General features: G+C 38.3%; 1 long non-coding RNA gene across 1 annotated transcript; it reads left to right on the forward strand.

The window, feature by feature from the left end:
- Nucleotides 1–800: 800 nt before the first annotated feature.
- On the forward strand, nucleotides 801–8,249 carry LOC114228736 (uncharacterized). The gene is made up of 3 exons (XR_008557835.1): nucleotides 801–870; nucleotides 2,689–2,771; nucleotides 8,060–8,249. It is a non-coding gene; the product is annotated as an uncharacterized LOC114228736 (long non-coding RNA).
- Nucleotides 8,250–22,789: the final 14,540 nt, after the last annotated feature.

The following is a 22,789-nucleotide window of genomic DNA, read 5'->3' on the forward strand; positions in this document are numbered from 1 at the left end:
TTTGATCTCTCCCCCCTTACCTCCACCCTCCTCTACCTTCCCTCTGAGCAAACCCCAGTGTTAGATATTGAGTCTGCCCCTAGTTCTCCAGCATGCACAAAATGCTGTTGAAGGGAATGGCAATGACATTCATCTCTGATATTTCAGGCCTAGAAACTCTTTGTGTTCACCCCTGCACTCCACTGTGTGTTTGTATTTGTGTGTCTGGAATATGGAAATGACTGCCTTATCATTTTAATTTTGTTTTAACAACTTTGTTTGCATCCGGATGGATACCTCAAAGATGAACCCAGTGACTTTTCCAAGTTTGCATTTCTAATTTTTTAATTCGATTTTTAGGGTGAAATTGGTTAATGAAATTATATACGTTTCAAGTTTACATTTTTATTATACATGATCTGAATATTGCATTTGTGTGCCCACCACCCAAAGCCAAATCATTTTCCTTCACCATATATTTGACTGCCTTTACCCTTACTGCCCCTTCCACCCCACTTCCCTCTGGTAACCATCATACTGTTATCTGTGTCTATGAGTTTTGTTGAGTCTTGCACAGTGCATTGTATATAATAAGTGCTCCAGAAAAGTTTCTGGAACACAAACCACTTCATCATGTTCAAGGAGAAGCTCAGTGAATGCTAATCAGAAATATACTGTGGAGGAAATTCATTCATCAATACAGGCTTGATTTGGATGAACTTTAAATATTTATGCGTTGAGGATTTTAAGATTCCATCCTTGTATACATGATCAGAATGGCTCTAAAGAGAAAGGCACATTCAAACAATTGCCAGAACAGACAATAACTAAGTACTTGAAGATAAGAGGATGATATAAGAATAGTTGCTGCATCTACAATCCAACCCTAAGGTACCTATTTGATATTTCTTATGTATGTCTTCATTATTATATCTTCAGACTTTTTCTTCCTGTCTGCCTCCACTAATCATTGTTATGGTGAAATGTCTGCAAGTAACTAGCCTATTTGTCTGGGGTTATAATCTTTAATCACTATCTCATCTCCCAAGCTAAATTAATTCCACCTCTCTTCTACCTCTTATTTTCTTTCCCTTTAGTTCTTATCTCTGTTTCGTGCCAACTTTTTGGACTTGAGACTTAGAATGACCCAGAAGCTATTAAATAGAGCTCTCGACATACAACTTGATAACCTCCATCTTCCAAAACCAAAATCTGGTTGCTTTTTTTTGAATCTTAAATTATCTTACCTGAGGCTCCAACTCAACACATTAATCTTGATACTCACACTGGTTTCTATTATAGAGTTCTAATCCATAGGCTAGTCTTCTTCTCTCATCTTTTTTACACAGGCTCTCCTTTCAACCTGGAATGAACTACCACCAAAATAAATAAATTAGGAACATGAGTCAAAAGGTGGGACTCCTACTTTGTCAGCAACAGTCTTAATAATATTGATACCTTGTGTAAAGGTACCAATAAGCCAAAGTACCATGCATTGATTTGTGTTAATTTGTTTCACTGTTTACTCAGCATGTAGATAAGGTCATGCATTCTACTTTTACTAGTATTTTACTATATTTATTATATTCCAATAGTATTTTCAAAATATTTGTGCACTAATCTTCTTTATAGAGGCTTTGGTCAAAATTTATTGAGGTGTTTCTTTTTCAATATAGTTGTATTTTACTTTAAGCCCTGTGATTAAATAGCAAATCACAGTTAGTACAATACTGGCTTTTTCCTAAGGTCTCTTTGCTGCTTTCTTTCTAAGTATTTCACTCCATCTTAATATCATCTGTCACCACATTGAGTTATTCGCATAATTTTTCTTATTTTACAAATGGAAAAATAATTATTATTTCTGTGGATTTCCTTTATTTCTACAATGTCATTAACTGAGTTTCACAGATTTCTGACAATCCAGCCTTGAGAGAACATCCTATCTTAAATAGCCAGCTATCTGATAGCTAAACATTCAGAGGCATTTTTTGGTAGATCAACAAATAAACACATTATAAAGCAATGGTTAATACTATACATTATTTTTCATCAAATGTAAGTCTTATCTTTAGAAGATGATTTATAAAATTATATAAAACTCTTTTTCTAATAGTAAGTATAAATGTCCTATACCTTGGAAAAATTTACTGATTTTATTTTCTTTTTGAAATAAAGTTTAAATGTAAAAAGCTTATGAGCAAAGTAAATGTTAATTCTTCTCCCTGCTTTCAGGGCTAATGCTCTCATTCTTATCCTCCCACTCAGGGTGTACGGTTGAGCTCCACTCCAAAATGAGAGTTTGTGCTCCTTGTCCAGGAGTGGGCAACCACGTCCCAAAAGTACACAAAGATATAAGGGCATCTTTCTGGAACATCAGTTTTTCTCTAGCTTTGGCAGGGAGGAGGATTAAATTACTTAGCTGATGACTTAAAACATTCTTTTAATATTAAAACAAACATGGATATATTATAGAGGCAAAATGTGCCTGAATTTTTAAGATAAAACAGACTTCAAAAATAATTTTGTTCTTTGAGAAAAAATTATTTACATCTTCTCTATCCTGGAGAGCTAACTTTATTTATCTAATATTATCTTTTTTGAGAATTTTATCGCCTTTATAATTTCATTTACACATTGATTTATAACAAAATATTTTTAGCAAGGGTACTAAGCTAGATTGTTTGTGGGATATTTGTTCCTTTCACTCAGGTTATTTGTTCCTTTTGATCCAAGTGGAAGACTAACCTTGGCTATGGCATAGAAGGACCTGTGGAGTTCTACATGAAATACAGGTTTGTAGCTCACAGTGACATGATTGTTATAAACTATTCTAGTCAATGTTATACAAATGGATTTTGTAGCAGCTATATTCTTTTCAAAATAAGAAACGAATCAACAACTATTGCCATTATAAAATTGTAACATGGTTCGTTCGGATGGGACATATCTAGGAGGAAAAAAGAAGTGTTTCCCAGTACATGTGGTTACTTACCTAGAGGTTGAACAATGTCAGAAAAGAAAGATGCTTTATAATCACATCACCTGGGCACAGACATGTTTGTTTATGTATAAAATCATTACACTGCTGATAAAAATCCCTGTGGCCTTGTTTTATTAATGAATACAGGTCAACTTGGGCAATTTTAAAGGAAAGAATAATAATCTAATAACCCCAACTCAATTTATTATTTCCCTCCAAATTCTCTTCTTATCTTTGTCAAATATTGTTTGTTTTTTTTCATAGTGGAAATCATGAAATCAAGAAATGATGTGTTCTGCTCTTTCAAATTAATTTTAACTTATATTTCCATGTGTCAGCATGGTTTTCACAGTTGACATTTCTATAGTGCTGCTTTACAAAATTAATTTTATTTCATATTTTCCTGAATCAGGATGAGCCACACAGTTGACATTTTTTATAGTTCTGCAGTAATCTTCTTTCATAATATTACTTGTTTTGCTTAGCTAGCTCCGATTCTTAGACATTTGGGTTTTCTCTGTTAAGTTTTGTTTTTGCAAACATAAATAGCATTACTATAAATATTTCTAAGTAAATAACTTTTTAGTATGCTTATTTCCTTGGAGAATGTTTTATATAGCAGGATTATTATGCCAAATCATATCCAACAGTTTCATAGCTCATCATGTTTTTTTGCCCAGAAACATTAAAACAATTGAAGATATACCCAGAAACACTTAAAATTTATGTCATTTAAACATTTAAAATATATATCATTCTCAGATCTAACAGATCCAAAAATTGACATTTTATAATTTTTATTTATTTACTAAAATAGGTATATAATGGTATTTTAATGTTGCTAAAATTTATATTTAGTACACAATTATAGAGCTATGGGTTAATCTGTGTGATCATTTCTTATTTGTCATTCCCTGTCACTGAATGCTCAATTCTTTCCTTTAACCAATTATCAAATGGAATTTTAGTGTTAGCTGTTACTAATTTCTCTCAATTATTCACATATTTTAGAAAGCAAGCTTTTTAAAAATATATATCGAACACACAGAAATGTATTAAAAATATATAAAACACACCCTTGAAACACCACATAGGGGGAGAAATAAAATACAATTGATGTAGCCGTGACTGGTGCAGCTCAGTTGGTTGAGCATTATCCCGAAAACCAAAAGGTCATGGATTTGATTCCTAATTAGACACGTGTGGGAGGCAACCCATTCATGTTTCGCTCTCACATTAACCTCTCTCTCTCTCTTTCCCCCTTCCTCCCCTCCCTCTCCCTTCCTTTCTCTCTAAAATCAATAAAAGCATGTCCTCAGATGAGGATTAAAAAGAGGCAACTATCACTTCAAATGTAGTGTTTACTATAATTGTACGCATTTTTATGCTATTCCTATATGTGTATGTAAACATATAAGTTATATTTTGCATGTTTTAAAAATTTAGGTGGCATTTGTAATATAGCATGTTTTAATTTTGCTTTGTTTAATGTTAAAATATAATATTTAAATGTTATTCATTTTGAAACATGTATATTAGTGTTTTATTTTAGTAGTTGTATATTATTCTAAATTATTTAGTTGTATCTAATTGAAGATTATGTCAACTTCTAATCTTTATAGTCTACAAACTATAATTCAATGAAAATTTTCTTGCATTTTTTCATACATGTTTTATATATACAAATATATATATATACATACACATACCCATATACTATGAATACACCTAACATTTAAATGTATATGTACATACTTATAAATAACATGGTTAAGTTTTTATTAACCAATTGCTCTGAAAAGAGTCATAATTTTTATCAATCTGTGAATTTTAATTTCCATAATTGCAAGAGACGTTGACCATATTTCTAACATTTGTCAGAACTCTTCCTTTACCACTAGTATGCTATTTCTGTCGTCTATCTGACTTCCACATATATGGTTGTACTTTGGGACTCTTTCTTCTGGTTCATTAGTGTAACACTCTTTCACCAAACTTTAGCTTTATTATAAGTTTGATATTTGATATGATTATGCCCTTTGTTCTTCAAAAGTGTAATGTCAATTCTTGGCTCTTGGCTCTTCTCTCTGTGTGTAGATACACACACACATATTTTAGAATAAGTCTATCAAGTTTTTTAAAAAATTGTTTTTATTTCATGCATCAATTAGCCACTTTTCCTATTTTGAGTTCTTAGAACGTCTTGGAAACTTGGGGAATAGCACATACCCTAAAGCTGGTGGTTGGCATGGTTCAGTTCTCAGCTGCTGGGTCTGTCTGTTTTCCTATGTGTCTAGGTCTTTAGCTTGTTAAAATTCACAAATTGAGAGGGTGGGCAGCAACCCTTTTCTTCAGCCTCCTTTTGGAATGTGGGAGCCCAACCCCAGCCTGCTCAGGCAATACTATGTGAGAACTCTTCAGCCCTCCTACTATGCTCAGAAACTGAACTCCTTGGCTCTACCTCCTCATCCCATACCTGGAGCAAATTTAGTGATTGTCTTCATTCCCATTTGCTGCTCTGAGTTGCTCTTATAAAGCGTTTTACTTGCTCATGAACCTGGATTTTCTTTGGCATATTTTTAATGTTTTTTCTTTATCCACTTGTTGCTAAGCATTTGAAACTCAAGGAATAATTCAAAGTATGAACTCAGTGTGCCATTTGGTGAAGGGTAAAATTTTTGTTTTAATTGGGATATAAAAATATTAATTTACTTCTTATTTTGTTACATTTTACTTTATAATTTAATTTATCCAACAGGTTTATTCAGTTTTTCTATTAAGCTATTTTCTTTTAGTTTTTAAAAATATGTTTTTATTGATTTCAGAGATGAAGGAAGAGAGAGAGAGATAGAAACATCAATGATGAGAGAGAATCATTGATCAGCTGCCACTTGCATGCCCCACACTTGGGATGGAGCCCACAACTTGAACATGTGTCCTTACCTGGAATCAAATGTGAACTCCTGTTTCATAAGGCAAAGCTCAACCACTAAGCCATGACTGCCAGGCATTAAGCTCTATTTTTAAACTAGCTTTCCCGTTGCAGGAAAATTCCTGCAATGGGATTTCCTGCTGCACTCTACCCCGCCTCCGTTCCTCTCTTGCCGCCCGCCTCGCCTTCTCCTCCAGCCCGCCTTCGTTTCCCTTCGCCCCCGGCCCCGCCTCCGCTCCGCCCTTGCCGCCCGCCCCGCCTTCTCCTCCAGCCCGCCTTCATTTCCCTTCACCTACGGCCCTGACTTTGCTCCTCCCTTCTCCTCCCCCCGCCCCCCTGGCTTGCTTGCTTCTTCGAAGCTTTACTCCCCTTTGCAGCTCTTGGCTTCTTTCGACACTGTCTTGATATGCAAATTAGCCGCCATCTTTGTTGGGGCAATTTGCATACTCGTCCTGATTGGCTGGTGGGCGTGGCTTGGCTGGTGGGCATGGCTTAGGTGTAGCGAAGGTGCGGTCAATTTGCATATTTGTCTATTATTAGATTAGATACTCATGTTTATATCCATCTCAGAAACTGAATTAACAATAACTGGATTTTTTTGTCTCTTTTAGTAGGTATATAGTTGTATTTTTGAGTGTGTGTGTGTGTGTGTGTGTGTGTGTGTGTGTGTGTTATAATAAAGAGATAGTTCTAGTGTGCATATGACCTTGGAATTATTGCTTTATTTCTCTGTACTTCAGTTTCCTTTCTATAAAATATGTATTATAATAATGTCTTCTTCACAGAGTTATTGAGTTAAGGTAAATAAATGAGTTACTCACATTAAGTACAATGAACAGAGCTAGACACCTTGTAATTTCTGTTACATGTTTGTTATTGTTGCTAACTCTTTTAGTTCTCTTAATTTATTCTTTTAAGGCAGAGATATCTTATTTGTCTCATTTTTGTCCTTATATTTATCTTCTTCCCCATGAAGATTTAATTTTTAAAAATGAAATCTGATGTTTAAGTTGAAAACATTTTTAGGAATCAAATAATTTGCTATAAAGAGAATCTCTTATTTTCTAGCTTTGTGTTACTTATATAAATGAATATAATCTTGTTGAACATGTTTATTCAATATTTTTACTATTTTGGGAGAATTTAAAAATCTATATTCATATCATGATAATGATAGGTGCGATTTATTACACTCTATGAATAGACACTATAATAGGATTACATAGTAAACTCTGTTATTCAGAAAATAAAATTTCTCTGTCAGTTAGGATTAGGTTTAACTGTAAAGGCCAAAATTTCAAAAGAATAGTGGCCTAAATAAGATAGAAATTAATTTATTTCCCATGTAACTGAAGACCAGAGCTGGGCATCTGAGATTGCATGGCAGCTCCTGTGTTTTTAGGGGTGAGGCTTCTTCGGTCACATCATCTGCCATCCTCAACACATGGTTTCTACCTCATGGTTCAAGGAGGTACTAGGAGCAGGGGCCAGCCATCCCTTCAAAATCCTTGTTAGGAAATTATTTTATAGCTGATGCCTTTGTAACTGATGGCCCAAGTAGTTAATAGTATTCCCTGCCTAAGCACAAGTTCATGACTAAACATCAATAGATTATGCTCCAGTTTGGTTGCATACTTAAACAAAGAGAACGTTCCCTGAACTTCTACTACATCGTCTCATGTACATGCCTCATCTCATCTTTACAGCAGCCATTTCAGGTAGAGATTATTATTCCCATCTTACAGACAAAGAAGTAGAATTTAAGAGATCCAGAATCACAAAACTCTCATGTGGTTGATACAGGATTCAAGCCAGTCCTTGTGAGTCAAGGTGAGAGCACTTGAACTTTTAAAATGTATTCTTATACATCGTTACCTCATAAACAATAGGATGGGGTCACAATAAAAGCTTGGAAACAAAGAAATTAATTTAAAGTAATTTAAAAAAATACTACAGGTGACTATTTATGTAAGTTTAACTGTTGACATAGCCTTGTATGTTTACTTGTTATATACTGAATGGTTTCTGCATAAAATTAGTATGTTGAAGTCCTAACCCGGAGTACTTCAGAATGTGACGGTATTGAAGACAGAGCCTTTAAAGAGATAATTAAGGTAAAATGAGTTCACATGGGTAGGCCCTAATGTAATTTGATTGTTTGACTTTAGGAAACAAACTCGTAGACCAACTGGAGACCCTGTGAGGACCCAATGAGCCAATTTGCAAGCCAAGAAGAGAGTCCGCAGGAGAAACCAACCCTGCTGATACCTTCTCTACCTATTTTATATTCCCTCAATTACATGACTTGATGGATTTCCAGCCTCCAGAACTGTGACAAAATAAATTTTTGTTATTTAAGGCACTCAGTCAGTGGTATCTATAATAATAAAAGTGTAATATGCTAATTAGACCAGATGTCCTTCCGGACATCATTCCGGGATGAAGCCAGGGCTGCAACCGCTGGATCGAGGCAGCCGCCACTGCTGTGAGGGAGGGATCCAGGCAGCCGCGGCTGAGAAGTACTACTCTTGCATAAGTTTTGTGCATCGGGCCTCTAGTTTTGTTATAGTAATCCTGGAAACTCATACATTACTTTTCAATCCCACTGCAAGAGGTTGGTAAATTCTCTTTGCCTAGGGTCCAGCTCTTTCTTCTGGGGCCTCCAAGTTTTCTTGTAGTGGTTTGAAGAAAACTCCCTCTAAGAAAGTTAGGAATAGAATAAACATTCATAAAATGCTTATTCTATGGTAGATACTAATGAGTTACCATTTAATGAGAACTTACTATGTTTCATACACACAGCTAAGCACTTTACATATATGATTTCATTAAATACTCCACATAAATCTGCAAGTAAAATGATCTGTCCAAAGTTCCTCAGCTAGGAAGTGATGGAACAAGATTTGAAGCCATACAGGCTGACTGTACTACCTCTATGCTATGCTGCCCCTCCCCACCTGGGCTCATTTTGGGAGGGCCCAGGAGAGTCTCATTGGTGAGCACAGGGCTTTACTGACTCTGCCTCCTTCTCTGTTACAGAGTTGACATGTCTTCACACTGTGCATGCCTTTACACTGGCTATCCTACTTGCTCTCTTCAATGTTCCTTCTCTGTTCCTTCTTTCACAAAGATTTTCTTTTACCTGCTGGAAAGGGGGAAATGGGCTTTGTTATTTTTTAAAAGATGCATCTTGCATTCAAACTGTTGTTTCCTTGGCAGGAAACATCCTTTACAACATTTGAAATCCTTGAACTCTCTTCTCCCCTGCTACATACTGGTTAGCGTTATTCAAAATTAACAATCTTTTGGAAGTATGATTACCATCTCAGGAAACATATTCATCACCATTCTTGGCTCCTTACAGCACCTCCTCTTTTCATACATTTGTATATAATCCTCACCCCCTCCTTCTTTTGCAAGTTAATTTATGCTCCCTGAATTACATTATCTGATTTGCTAACAATTATTCCAGAAATAATGATACTATAATACATAATCCCTCCTCTGTCTTCAGCGCTGTATCATATCACTTATTATTTTTGAAAGTGGATGAAAATATCAAATAGCTCAATCTAGTTTGCTTTTATGTATGGTAAAAATGACTCAATTTTATTTTACTATAAACTTTGTTTTGAAAAACACCATTAAATGTTGATCATATCTTTTATAACTTATACGCACCTAGAATGTGTCTCAGAAGGGCTGTGAACTACATTTCTGAGGAATTTTATGTCAATAGAACAATATGTGACTGGCAAAGCATGCTAATAAAATGGATTCTGTCCCTATTTTAAGTTTTTTCACCCCACTACTACGTTGGCAGATATATTCAGACATACCTTAAGCAGCATTTCCTCATAAATAACCCTCATAAATAACAACTCTAAATCTGGTATAAGAGGCAGCACAGTGTAGTAAAAAGTTGTTTAGCCCGGGGAAACAGGATATCTTGATTCCTGAATGACCTTGGGCAAGACATTTAAATTATCTGATCCTCAAGTTATCCTATAAATTTACAAAATTATAACTGAAATTTTAAAGGCTTTTCTAACTCTACAGTTGATTTGGTATAAACAAACAAAAATTTTAAATGAGCCACTAGAGGAAGAAAATAAAGATTACTTGGTAATCATTTTTATTGGTCGCTCTACTGCATTTTAAGGCACACGTTATAAGAGAGTTAAAATGGTACCTTTTCTTTAGAGAAAATATTCAGCTTAACATGCACACTTAATAACTAATCATTAATTGTATGTTATGTTTTTTTTCTTAATATATCCCTCAATAATATGAAAGCAGGCACATTGTAATGACTAATTTTTCTAAACATGTAAATGAACATGCTTTCTCAAGCACTCAGCTAGCTTACATGATATGATGTGGACATTGGGAGAACAAAGGCTGTTATCAACAATAAAAACATAAAAGAAGTAAACGTATTTCTGCTAGAAGAGAGAACTGGGAATGCACCATATCAAAATGAAAACATATGTGGCAGAATAATATTTGACATATTAACTCCCTTTAGGGCATCACTGCATTTCTGTTCTTGTGTCCCCAGGATCTCCTTTTTAGACTGCTGGATGAAGGTTTTTTGTGCTACAGAGACTAGAAACATCAAAATTCTTAATTTTAGGAGACTAAGCTAGTGTCCTGTACTCACTGCCTCCTACAACCACATCAAAATTACAAGTAAAATACAGAAAAATCATCATCAAGAACCACCTGAAAGCTGGCTGAATGGAAGTGCTACAACTAGAGAAATAAAGAAGAAAGCACAGAGACTGGTAGGAAACACAGAGGCAAGGAACAGGCTAGTCCAGCACCCACATGTGCCACTTTTTTAATCAGGAGGGAGATCACCTCTGTGGAGGCTTCCTGGAGGAGCAAGGGGTCCCAGCCCCACACCAGTCCCCCAGCTGGGAAAAGAAGTCTCAATGGGCAGTAAGAACTACAGGCTGTAAAAAACAGTGCAGATTGGGGCTCAATGACACAGAGGTTGCTAGAGACCCAGCTGTTCCTCTTAAAAGGCTGGTACCATGAACTGAACTTACAAGCTCCCACTTCCTCTGAGCTCCAGTGTCAAGGTGAGGTTCTGGGGAACACAGACACATATGAGGAGGAACTGGATTATTTGGCATCAGGGCAGGAACTTGGGGGTGGCTTTCTCCCAGATGGAATTGCTCTAATAGATCATTGTTCCTATGCTGGGACCTTCCTGGTCCAGGAGTGACTGGGAGCCATTTCTGTTTGCTCTACCCTGGTGATTCCCTGAGACCCTGCCCCATCCAATTTGCAGCCTCACCCAACCTGTGTGCAGCAACTTTTGCATATGAATGGCCTGTCCTTGCTCAGGCTAAAATCTGTCAAACAAGCTTCAGCTGGGTCAGGGAGCCCCAAACCTATCAATAAAGGGCCCAAGACCTGGCACCAGCACCTGGCTTCACAGCTGGGCCTCGTCTGGGCACTTCTAAACCTGATACAAAGAGGAGGACTGCAGATCTTTCTGGAGCTCCTGCTGGGTGGCTCCAGGCAGTGGCTGACTTTGCACCTACCTGGAGACCCAAGAGTCAGTGTACCCAGTGGTTAGTGTCAGACCATATCAAATTATAACTCTACATATCTGTAAGTGACACACTCATGGGGCAGACTCAGTGAGCACCAAAGCCCCACTGAAACAAGTCCTGCTCCATAGGGTGTCTCCTGGACAGCAGCTCTGCCTCTGTAGTTGCAGCTGGTCCTCATAGCCAATTGGCCTGGAGGTCAATTCTTCCCAGGGACACCAACAGCAATCAAGTCTCAACTACAATAAGACTGTGCTCACAGTCCACAAAGGGGTGCACCTAGAGTGCCCATCTCAGGTAACTGGGGAAGCTGAGCCACTGGGCCCTTTAGAACACCTACTACACAAGGCCACTCTACCAACTCAAGAAGACATAGCAACTCTACCAAATACATAGAAACAAACACAGGGAAGCAGCCAAAATTCAGGGACAAAGAGACATGTCACAAATGAAAGAAATGGAAGAAAGCAAACTACTGGATATAGAGTTCAAAACCACAGTTATAAGGTTACTCAAGAATCTTCTAGAAACCTCCAAGAGACTTAGTGAGACTTTCAAGAATTTAGTGAGAATGTCAAACACATGGAAAAGAACCAGTCAGAAATTAAGCATACACTAACTGAAACAAGTAATAATTTACAGGGTTTCAACAGTAGAGTAGAGGATTCTGAGAATCAAATCAATGATTTGAAATATGATGAAGCAAAAAACACCCAACCAGAAGAGCAAAAAAAAAAAAAAAAAAAAAAGGATCCAAAAATATGAAGATAGTGTAAGGAGCCTCTGGGACAATTTCAAGCATACCAACATGTGTATTATGGGGGTTCCAGAGGAAGAGAGAGAGCAAGATATTGAAAACCTATTTGAAGAAATAATGACAGAAAACTTCCCCTACCTAGTGAAAGAAATAGACTTACAAGTCCAGGAAGCACAGAGAGTCCCAAACAAGAGGAACCCAAAGAGGACCACACCAAGACACATCATAATTAAAATGCCAAGGGCTAAAGACAAAGAGAGAATCTTAAAAACAGCAAGAGAAAAACAGTTAGTTACCTACAAGGGAATGTCCATATGACTGTCAGCTGATTTCTCAACAGAAACTATACAGGCCAGAAGGGAGTGGCAAGAAATATTCAAACTGATGAATAGCAAGGACCTACAATGAAGATTACTCTACTCAGCAAAGCTATCATTTAGAATTGAAGGTCAGATAAAGAGCTTCACAGACAAGAAAAAGCTAAAGGAATTCATCACCTCCAAAACAGTATTATATGAAATGTTGAAGGGTATTATTTAAGAAGAGGAAGAAGAAAAAGAAAAAGATCAAAAATATGAACAACAAAATGACAATAAATACATACCTATCAACAACTGAATCTAAAAATCAAAGTAAACAAATAAGAAATCTAATGAACAGAATAAACTGGTGAATAAAATAGAACCAAAGGCATGGAAATGGAGCAGACTGATGATTCTCAGAGGGAAGGGGGATGGGGGAGTGGGAGGAGATTAAGAAAAGATCTTATATGTATACTAGAGGTCCGGTGCATGAAATTCATGCATGGGATAGTGGGGTCCCTCAGCCCAGCCTGCACCCTCTTGCAATCCAGGACCCCTCAGGGAATATAGTTGGACATCCCTCTCACAATCTTGGACCACTGGCTTCTAACCATGCTGCCTGCCTGCCTCATCGTCCCTAACCACTCGCCTGCCTGCCTGATCACTCCTAACCACTCTGCCTGCCTGCCTCATTGCCCCTAACCCCTCTGCCTGCCTGCCTAATAGCCTCTAACTGCTCGCCTGCCTGCCTGATCACCCCTAACCACCTCTGTCTGCCTGCCTAATTGCCCCTAACTGCCTCTGCCTCGGCCCCCACCACCGTGGCTTCATCCGGAAGGACATCTGGAATGATGTCCAGAAGGTCATTCGGCTGTCTGGTCTAATTCACATATTACGCTTTTATTATTATAGATATGCATTACCTATGGACACAGATAATAGAGTGGCAAAGGCCTTGGTGGGGCAGGAACTGGGTGGAGGGGGCAATGGGGGAAAAAAGAGGGACATCTATAATAATCTCAACAATAAAGATTTTTTTTCAAGTTCTTAGTTTTAGGAAGTGCAAGACAAACAAAATGCTTGGTCCAGGTGTCAGCTGACAGATCACTTGAAGCACAGTTTTTGTGCATGAAGGAGAGAAGTGTTCCTGAGGCTGGCTGCATGGTGAATCTTACAAGGGAGTCCTGTGCCCCACTGCCCCCCTCTGAAGCCAGTTCAGCTCCAGAAAATGTGCTGGGTTAGGGTGTAACAAGAGAGTCCCCAGAAAATTTGGAGAGCTCAAGGTAGATATGACTTGTATGGCTCAGAAGTGTCACGAAAACCATCCAGAGTGGTGTTGGCAGATGTAAGCTAATACAAGCTGGGGACAGTCACATTGAAGGGCATAAGGGAGATCTTAAAGCTTCCCACTGCCACCCCAAAGGGGAATGAGTGACATAAGAGAAGGCTGAGGCACCCAAAGGACCCTTGGGGTCAGGTGGAGGAAGACTGTACCCATGGAACCCTGGCGTCCACAGCAGGGCTGCAAACCACTATGCAGGTGTCAACAGTTGTAGGTGCCAATGGGAGGAATGGCCCCAGTGGACCCTTGGAGGGATGGGTGATGGCTCAGCAGATGCAAACACAAGAAAGAATAGGCTGAGCACAGCAGAGGCCTTGTGCCACCCCACTCCTGTAGTCCCAGACTCATGACTCCATAGCCAACCTCAAATGGAATACACCCCCTCAGGAGGAAGGCAAAAGCACAAGCTAACTACAGATTAAATCTGAAATACCAGAGAAATAACCACAATTTATCTACACTAATAAAAGAGAAAAATGCTAATTGACCGTACCTTTGCTATGACCACAGCCAATCAGAGTGAGTATGCAAATTAACCCAACAAAGATGGCGGTTAATTTGCATATGTGGAGGGAGGGAGGAGTGAAGACTGAAGACAGCATAGAAGGAAGAGGGAGGGAAAGTGGAAAGCAAGGCGACTGCTGGAGGGAAAGTGCTGGCGGTGCGTGCGGGGCGGGGCGCCCAATGGCGGCGGCGGGTGGGCGCAGCAGGGTGCGCAGCAGTGGCGCACGTGGCCGCGGAGGTGGCAGCCGTGGGCGCGATGGGTTGGGGCGCGCAGCCGTGGTGGCGGTGCGCAACCACAGAGGCAGTTGTGGCGGTGGGTCGGGGCGTGCAGCGGCAGCGGTGGTGCACAGCACGGGCTCGGTGGGGTTGGCGGGAGGAGCAGGGCCCATCCTTCCCACCCCGCCCCACCCTGCCCGCTGCAGCGGGAGAGGTGGGGGGGGGATGGAAGAGGTGGCGGTGGCTGGAGGGAAGCCCGCCGGAAGTCTTGCAGGAATATTCCTGCAACGGGTCCCTAGTATCATTAGAAAGAATGATGCCTGTAAATGTAGATTAAGAACCATTATTAGAAAAATAATGAAAGTTATACATGTGTACATACCTGCAAATGTGGAATGTAAACATTGTGTTCAATGTACAAAGACACTGTATGTTGTCTACACATCTGTAGAGAGTAGACAACATACAGTGCCAAATTTTAGATTCTGGTTGACTATCTTAAGAACAGACTTTTGACCGATGGTCACAGCATCCGTGACATAAGGAACATGTTTTTTTGGTCAAATCACCTTCCTATAGAAAACAGCACCCTCCTTTCCACTGCCCCATGAGATAGATAGCATGTTTACTCATTTGTTCACTCTTTTTCTCTCTCCACTAGAATGTAGGTTACAGAAGAGCAAGGACTTGGTCAGTTTTGTACACCAGTCTTGGAAGAAGGCCTGACACATAATAGGCATTTAATAATTATTTTCTGGATTTTAAAATAAATGTTATGAATTTTATATCTCAAATAGAAGTACATGTATGTGTATATGTATACATACATTTATTATGTACATGCACATTTTATGTACACTATGAATTGAATTATGTACATAAATCAGTATGTATGTTTATATGGTTTTTCATTTAGATAGACTTACTACTTTTCTTTGGGAAATTCAAGTTGAGCAAAATCATCAAAATAATCATATTTCTTTGCTCACTTGATATTAGGCCTATCTCTAGAGGAAAGTGAATTTCATTGATTAAACCAGATACAAACTGTACTTTCTCTCCCACTTCTTTGCCCTTGAGATACATCACTGTCCACTGTTCCAGGGAGAGATAAGAGACTAGATGTTCCTGTGCATTTCCAGCCCCAGCCTGGCCCCACCTAATCATCAGGGCTGCAAGCCTTCATTTGGCCCTCATATTGTGCTTTCCAGAGCTAGTTTCTCCTTCAAGGTCTGAAGCAGTCTTGACCAGTCTCTACAGAAATGGATGGGAGGAGGGGACAGGTCATGTGATTGGCCCCGGCCTGCTCTCTTGAGGATGCTCCATTTGGATTCACTGATAATTTTGAGAAAAGTTTAAAAGAAATGTAGCCTGGCTGTCAGTGGTTCAGTGGTTGAGTGTCGACCTATGAACCAGGATATCACGGTTTGATTCCTGGTCAGGGCACATGCCCAAGTTGTGGGCTCGATCCTCAGTTTGGGGCCTGCAGGAGGCAGCCAATCAATGATTCTCTCTCATCATTGATGTTCCTATCCTCTCCCTCTCCTTTTCTCTCTGAAATCAATTTTTAAAAAGCATATATAAAATAATGTAAAGAAAGAGTCCCATTAGTGATTTCAAAGGGAAATCAACACCACTGTTGTTGAATACATAATAATAATAATAATAATAATAATAATAACAACAACTCACCCGTCATGGCATGCTTACTGCAGCCCCGGCACTATACTAAAGTGTTAACATAGGTCTTCTCATGATTCCTCAGAGCCATCCTCTACAGGCTGGATAATGACCACCTAAAGAGATCAAGTCCTGATGCCTGGCACCTTAAATGTTACCTGCATTTGGAAAGGGTTTTGTGCAGGTGTGATTGAATCAAGGGTCTTGAGGTAGGGAGGTTATCCGGGATTGTCAGGGTGGGCTCTAAATGCCATCACAAGTGTCTCCCCTGATGAGGGGGAGACAGAAGGAAATTAGACGACAGGCAGAAGATCTGGGGCAATGTGACCCTGGAGGCAGAGAAAGGCATGCCAGCAAGCCACCAAAACTGGAAGAGACAAGGAATGGATCCTTCCCTGAAGCCTCTGGAGGGAGTGTGACTCTGTCAACACCTTGATTTAGAGCTAGTGATAGTGATTTCAGGCTTCGGGCACGCAGAACTGTGAGAAAATAAATTTCTGTTATGTCAGCCACCAAGTCTGTGATAATCTGTTACAACAGCCATGCAAACTAATATTAAATAATTCTGTTAGTCCTATTAAGTGAAGACTAACAGATCTTCATTTTAAAAGGATAACGTGCCCACAGAGTAGGAGAAAGTATTTGTAATTCACATATTTAATAAGTTATTAGTATCCAGAATACACAAATAATTCCTACAATTCAACAACAATAATAAAACAACACAATTAACAAATGGGCAAAGAACTGAAATATACATTTCTCCAAAGAAAATATACAAACGGCCAAAATACATATGAATAGATAGATGTTCAGTATCATTAGTTATTAGGAAAATGCAAATTAACACTACAATGAAATATCACTTCAGACCTATTAGAATGGTTTCATAGAAAATAAAAAAATAAAAAACAGAAAATACTAAATATTGGCAAGGATGTGGAGAAATTAGAGCCCTGTACATTACTGGTGGGGCTGTAAATTGGTGCAGCCATTGTGGAAAACAGTGTGGCATTTCCTCAAAACATTAAAAATAGAATTACTACCTGATCCGGTAACTTTACCTCTTGGTATGTGTACAAAAGAACTAAAAGCAGAGTGTCGAACAGGGGTTTGTACACCCATGTTCATTGCAGCATTATTCACAAAAACAAAACAAAAACAAAAGATAGAAGCAACCCAAGTGTGCACTTGACAGATGAATGGATAAGCAAGATGTGGTATATGCATTGGAATATTATGCAGCCTTCAGAAGAAAAGAAATTCTGACACACGCTACAACATGCATGAACCTTGAAGACATTATGTTAAGTGAAATAAACCAGTCACAAAAGTTTTTCCAGTAAGTCCTTACTTAACGTCATCAAATAGGTTCTTGGAACTGCAGCGAAACCACATATAAAGAAACCAATTTTATCATAGGCTAATTGACATAAGCAAGAGTTAAGTTCCTAAGACATCTCAGCAATGTCACAATGAAACAACGTTGAACCAAATGACGTTATTCAAGGACTTGCTATACTAAACAATGCCACAAGTAAGGTAAAGTGATCCAATTCACAGAGACATGAAATGAATGGTGGTTACCAGGGGCCAGGGGAGTGTGGAATGGGGACTTGTTTAATGGGTACACTTGGGAATATAAAAACAGTTGTGGAGATGGATGGTGGTGATGGTTGCACAACATTGTGAATGTACTTATTACCACTGAATTGCACCACAATTTTTTTTTTAAAAAAAATGATAGCTGGGTATATGGAGCTGCAATTCTTTACACAATTAATACATTCTAGAGCCAAATTAGAAACCAAGTTTACTGATTTTAGGATTTGTGCTCTTAATTTCTATCTTGTGGTTTTGAGCCAGATCACGAGGAAAATTTTTACCTTTTAAATTTCACTTCTGAGCAATACTGAGTAGTGGAATTTCAGAACTGGTGCTTAGATTCTCCTCCTCCAAATAGTGGTAAGAACCAAAATGCAACCTCCCAGCCACCTAACAATTCAGGAAACAAAGCAATGGGACTTAGGCTATGTGGTTTCATATGTCCATTCAGAAGATATTATTTTTACAAACTGACCATGTCACACGTAATTCTTAATTATGAAACGAATCATAAAATTAGAAAAGTAGAAACTAAGTTGGGAATATCTAACTCGGTGGTTTCATCCTTTTGGAAGCAGGGGTACACTGATTAAAAAAATGTTTGAAAACCAATAGCTGTTTCCTCAATTAAATGCTTGCCTGCAGGTACACAAACAATTCGCATTTGATGTTAAGGGGGCCACAGAGCCCTCAATCCCTCCCTGCATGGATCCCCTGTAGTCCCATGAACACCACAGTAAGAATCTTTGGTCTTCTGGTTCTGCAGATAAAGGGACATTTTCAACAAAATATGTATCTACAAAACAAAACTATTTTTTGAAAGCTGTGCCCAACACACTGAATAGCTGCCATTACATTAGAAAGAGCACTGGATTTAGAGGAACAAAACAGTTTTAAAATGAGGCTCAGCTTTACAGCCCTTATGCTGACCACTTAGCCCTGTTTTTATGCCTAAACAAAGTCAGGTGTGTGAAAGGTTTTGTGAATTGTAAAGCCTAATACAACCTTGCACTGTATTTAACTGTGTTCTAGCTTCATTACCAAGAAGAGATATAAACATGTCCTGCTTCTGAGAAGCAAAGGAACAAGTGAGGTGTCTGTTAAGGTAACGTGAAAAATTCAGTCCAATAAATGTGCATGTGTTGTCTATGTCAAAATATTTTTTTCTGAATTAGGTACATATATGATATAAAATAAGTGTTTTGGGTTTGATTTGAACAGGAAATTGAACCAGTTTTCCACTTTATTTTTTATCTGTTGTTTCAGTGGCAATCCCACATATTAGAAATGCATTGAAATTTATGGGTAACTTTGACATACCCTAATTCATCCTCTGATAAACATGGAGTTTGTTTTTCTGTGTGAACTCTCATATGCATACACATCAACTCACAAATATTACTAAGGCTAGGATTCACCAAATGTCAAAAGCAGGCCCCAGTTTCAAAGATTCTCAAAGGAAAGTAAAAAGGAAGACAGAATTCACAGATTAAAACCAATATCTTGATGAATATAACAAAATGTACTTATTGCTTATTAATGGTTATAAATTATACTAAATAATAAGCATATAAAATCTGGGACTAAAAATTTGTAAATTAAATATTTTGTGTACTTGTAGCTTATTATGTATAGATTATTATATTATATGTAATATAAACTTATATATCAAGACAATTTAAATTCTCCAAAGTCATTTTTCTTTTTAGGAAAGATGTTAATAAGCATCTAGTACCTTATGTGTATTTTTTAGAAAGTGCAAGGATTTACTAGAGAACCCAGTTTATAGAAAGATAACAATGATTACACTATGTTGATATGGCCAGTCAGGAACAGTGCTGTACTCATGTAGGGAAGTCCTCTAATATGACTGAATAAGTGAATATTTACTTGGAGGTAGGACAGAGAAATGGTTAAGATTTTGGATTCTGGAGTCAAATTGTTTGGGTTGAAATCTCAACTCTGCTGTTATTAGTTGTGTGAACTTGGGCAAATTACCTAACATCTCTATGTCTGAATTTTCCTCTCTGGAGAGTAGGGATAAGAATATCTAACTCTATAAAAAACTGGAGCTGTTCTGCCTGAAGATATTTCTCTCCCTACGATCTCACCATTCTTCAGTGGGGTAGGGATCATAGATCCTCTCTGCTCTTTGGATCCCATACACTTTTAGGCATCTTATTGCCTCGACAGTATTCTCTCTAAGAACTACTCACCTTTCTCCATCTTTCTCTCTCTTTCTCTTTCTTCCCATCAAGCCTAGTTTCAGAATTATCTGCTCTAACTACAGTTGACCCTTGAATAATTTCAGGGTTAGAGTGCCAACCCCTACACAGTCAAAAGTCCACATATAACTTTTGATGCTTTAAAACTTACCAATAAGCCTTACCAATAACATAAATAGTTGCTTAACATGTATTTTGTATGTTTTAGGTACTATATACTGTATTCTTACAATAGAGGAAGCTAGAGAAAAGAAAATCATAAGGAAGAGTAAATACATTTTCATGTTTATTGAAAAAAATGTGTGTATAAATAGACTATGCAGCTCAAACCCCTGTTGTTCAAGAGTCCACGGTACTTCCTCTACTCTAAGGAATCTTTATCTTTTGAGGGTTTGTGTTTTTTTGTTTAACAAAAGCAGCCGCCTTTGGAACCTTCTGGGCTTTCTTCCCTGCCCCGCCTCCCCTGAGTCCATGCGCTGGGCTTCTAGTTTGGCTGCAGAAATAGAAGGTGAAAATGGAGGTCAAAGAAGGAGGAGAATACCATCAAGATATCTAGTCAAGCTGTTTTCTATTTATTAGGAGGTGATTTGATTTTTTTTATCCATCTGTCCCATGAGACTGGACTTTCATGAAGGCTGAACCCACATTCATTTTCCCTGGACATTGTAACCAGGCAGCGTGCACAGTAACTGGTAAGTGGTAGATACTCAATAAAGATTGAGAGAATAAATTAACTGCTAGAGCAGCACAGAGATCACTTAAACCACTCGTTTATCCAAATCGTTGCTAGAATGACACTTTAACCATCTGGAATTCATGCCCTCTCTCCAAATCTCATGAATTCCCCTATGTCCCTTTGCAGATTTTCCAGTGGTTCTCTCTTAACTGTCAGTAAGTATTATCTCAGAGCTTATCTAACTCTCCTACTTAAAGGTGTCTGTTTCTTTGAATATGCCTCCTAGAAAAGGCTAATCACTAGCCACAAACCTTTTCTACAGCTCTTTGTAGACTTGAAAACACTCAGGTCATCTCTCTACTGACTTTTCCATACAGCAGGCCCGGCTGAGGGACCCTCCCCGGGCCCCACCTCCCGCCAGGGCATGAATGTCATGCACCGGGCCTTTAGTAATCTAAATAGATACTGAAAAAGGAATTTGATCAACATCAGTACCTATTCCTAATAAATTCATGGATGATGGAGACTACGTAGTTTATTTATTTTTTTTTCTATTTTTTTATTAAGGTATTATATGTGTACATATCTTACCATTGCCACCCCCCACCCCACTCCCATATATGCCCTCACCCCCCAGAGTTTTGCATCCATTGGTTATGCTTATATGCATGCATACAAGTCCTTTGATTGATCTCTTATCTCCCCCACCTCTCCCTAACTTTCCCCCTGTAGTTTGATAGTCTGTTTGATGCTTTACTGTCTCTGTATCTGTCTTTTTGTTCAAGTTTATTATGTTCTTTATTATCCATAAATGAGTAAGATCATGTGGTATTTTTCTTTCATTGACTGGCTTATTTCACTTAACATAATGTTCTCCAATTCCATCCAGGTTGCTGCAAATGATGAGAATTCCTTCTTTTTATGGCAGCATAGTATTCCATTGTGTAGATGTACCACAGTTTTCTGATCCAGTCATCTGCTGACGGGCACCTAGGCTGTTTCCAAATCTTAGCTATGGTGAATTGTGCTGCTATGAACATAGGGGTGCATATATCCTTTCTGATTGGTGTTTCTAGTTTCTTCGGAGACTACGTAGTTTAGACGGCATTTTAGGGTAACTACTAGAAACAGTCCCATGCATATCCAGAATAAAATGAGGGAGCCCAATATAATGATTACTACTTACTATTTTAGGTAGTTCTGTCAATAACAAGAGGCCATGAAACAAAAATTAGTTGCATAAGAATAGAAAGGAAAAATATAAAACTATTATACCTTATAGATGGCATAATTTTAAGCCTAGAAGTATCTAAAGAATCAACTGAAAAAATTATGAGAATTTCACAAATCCAATGAAATAATGTACTAAAATTAAGTGTCCATATATATCAGCAATGACCAATTTTAAAGAAATTGTAATTTTAAAAAGTTTCCATTTATACTAGAAACTGACTAGAGTGACAGTATGCCTGAGTACACAGTCTTAACAAAAATTATTGTGTCCTAACATGGAGCTTTAGAGAGATTAGAATAAATGAAGCAATGTACTAGTAAGTGAGGATGGGGCTCCTGGGACCCTGAAGCAGCCTGGGAGACAGGACAGTGGGAATTGCCAAGCCTGCTCAGGTGGTGTTGGGGCCATCAAACATTCCATGCAAGCTTCTCCCAGGGCCTGGCAAGCTTGGCTTTCTCTGATTGGGCCTTTGGTCAATCCACAGATATCCTCGCTGCTCACTGCTCACACCCCGCTGGCTTCCTGCCTTGGTGCAGAAGTCACCTTCTCCCTGAGCCTCACTCTGATCATGCCATTAAATTACACAGTACCCCCTTTTTATTTCCTCCATTGTACTTATCTCCTACAAGCATATTTACACAATGTGTTCATTTGTTTGCTGTCTCCCCTTACCAATGTAAGCTCCAGGAGGGCAGGGATTTTTTAGTCCATATTGTTCATTGCTGCATGAATGAATCAAAATATGCCTACATTTAAAAGACAGAAAGGAAAACACTAAAATAAAACATTAAGT

The sequence above is a fragment of the Eptesicus fuscus genome, chromosome 12 (assembly GCF_027574615.1).
Source record: "Eptesicus fuscus isolate TK198812 chromosome 12, DD_ASM_mEF_20220401, whole genome shotgun sequence".
Classification (NCBI taxonomy): domain Eukaryota; kingdom Metazoa; phylum Chordata; class Mammalia; order Chiroptera; family Vespertilionidae; genus Eptesicus; species Eptesicus fuscus.